We start from the raw sequence: 2,283 nt of genomic DNA on the forward strand, positions 1-2,283 counted from the left end.
ACATATATAACCTATATCTAATTGATTGTCTTCTCAATGATTGGAGAGGGAATGAAAGGAGGGAGAGAATTTGAAACTAAAATTTTTTTAAATGAATGTTAAAATATTTTTACATGTAATTGGGAAAAAATAAAATAGTTTAAAAAAAATTAAAAAGGTCACCAATTCCCACACTCCAACTAGTACATTTGTATAGGCAAACCCTTGTAGTAGAGTAAAGGGCCCCCCTTTCTCTTACCACATCTATATAAGATGATTTCCACTATATACAAGTGCCATTCTTTTGGCTCAAACAGCATATGTACTTACTTCACAATCCTCCATACCTTTTCTTTTTTTTTTAAATTGATTCAATACTTCTGTCCATCTGGGTTTTCTCCTTCATATCCATAGCCCATAACTAGAATGGCACAGTTCAAAGCCAGTTGCTGCAGTTTGGTTCATAATAAATTCCTGATGAAATGCAAAGTGGTGATAAAAAATAAAAGGAGAAGAAATTCAGAGTGATATCTTAGGGCAGAATTTGGGGCAGGACCATTCTATATGCCTGATTGATAGAAGCAGAAGGATAAATGCCTGGCATCAATTGATATTGGTCCCACAGCTGTTACAGCCTTCATGGCAACCTGCTCATCATGAGAAAGGATGTCCACAAATCTACTAAGTTTAGCAGCTACACACTTGGGTCTGTAGGAGCACTGTGGTTCTTCCTAAAGCAGAAAGAATTATTTTTTGATGGGGGGATGGGGGTGGGCCTTGGTTCTTGGGTCTGGCTTATCTGCTCTCTCCCAATTTTGGCAGATAGCTACTCCATAAATCAATCTATTTGCCACCATAGGTAATTAAATTAAATTATGTACTAAAACCCAATACTGGGAATATAAAAACAAAATAGTACCTCCCTCAAAGAGCCTAGATTCTCTTGTGGGAGTACCTATACAGAGAAGTAAAATAAAAGATAATCTGAAGAGATAGGGAATTTGTTCTGCGAAATTTGGATTTAGTCAAAAGGCTGCACTTAAGGATCTAGAAGGCGACATGTGGCCTTAAGGCCACACGTTCTCCACCGCTGAGTTAAGCTATCTAATTTTGAGCTTAGACAACACAGCGCAGCAGTTTGGTTAAACCACAGAGTATCTGAATATTAAATACTGTTGGCAAGGCAGTTTGGATGCAGACTGTGAAAAGCCATAACACTCCAGAAAAAGATAAGGAGTTGGTGGTGGAACGGGGTTCAGGAAATAATTCAAGAAAGTGATTAAGGTTGGATGTATAGATTTGGGAATTATCTTTGTAGAGATGGTACTTATACCCATGGGAACAAATAAGATCTTTAGGAAGGTTCTTATAGGGAGAAAAAAGCTGAGGGGTCAGGTCTAAAAAACTGTCAAACTGAGGTGTCAGAAGATGAATAATAGTTCAACAAAGGGGACTAAGAAGAAGTAGGCGGGGGGCAGCTAGATGGCATAGTGGATAGAGCACTGGCCCTGAAGTCAGGAGGACCTGAGTTCAAATCCAGCCTCAGACCAAACACTTGACACTTTCTAGCTGTGTGACCTTGGGCAAGTCACTTAACCCCAATTGCCTAAAAAAAAAGAAGTAGGCAGGCAGGAGAATCAGGAGAAAATGGTGTCACAGTTTATATTTACCTAGGAAGAAGTCCAATGAACCTTCACAATTGTTCCCTATAGCTCCTACCTGAACTCTTCCTCTTGGTATCAGACTGGTGGACAGATACCTGAAGGAGGCCCCACTTCTTGAGGACAATAACATCCACCATGACATCCATGACATAATGTTGGCCAGACCAGACAAGGCCATGGTGACAGAGGTCCTAGATTGAATGGTGGCCCAAACAAGGGATGAGCTGTGAGAGACCAGCACTAAGAAAATCCAAGGTCCAACCTGCTCAGTCACATTTGGAGAATACAGTGTATGGGGAGAGGCTTAGATGCAGTCCAGAACTAGCTACTGACATTTGCTAACACAGGAGACATTGGCAGTGGGTTCCAGTGGTTAGCAGAGGTTTTAGCAGAGTGCGCAGCATCACAGGCACTGAAGGCAGGAAAGGCCCCAGTAGCAGGAGCAGTTTCAAAGGTTCCAGCATTAACAGCAGCAGTGCAGGGCAGCAGAGTGGGGTCGCAAGTACCAGGAGTTGATAGTGTTACTGTCAATGTCCATGAATAGGCAGCAACTCTACTAGAGGCTGAGACTTTTCTAATCCTAGCCCTGACACCCTCCCTCTTCTGCTAGCTACCTTGAGTATGAAGGCCTGACTCCTGC

The sequence above is a fragment of the Vombatus ursinus genome, unplaced genomic scaffold, assembly GCF_900497805.2.
Source record: "Vombatus ursinus unplaced genomic scaffold, bare-nosed wombat genome assembly UNPS02014786.1, whole genome shotgun sequence".
Lineage (NCBI taxonomy): Eukaryota > Metazoa > Chordata > Mammalia > Diprotodontia > Vombatidae > Vombatus > Vombatus ursinus.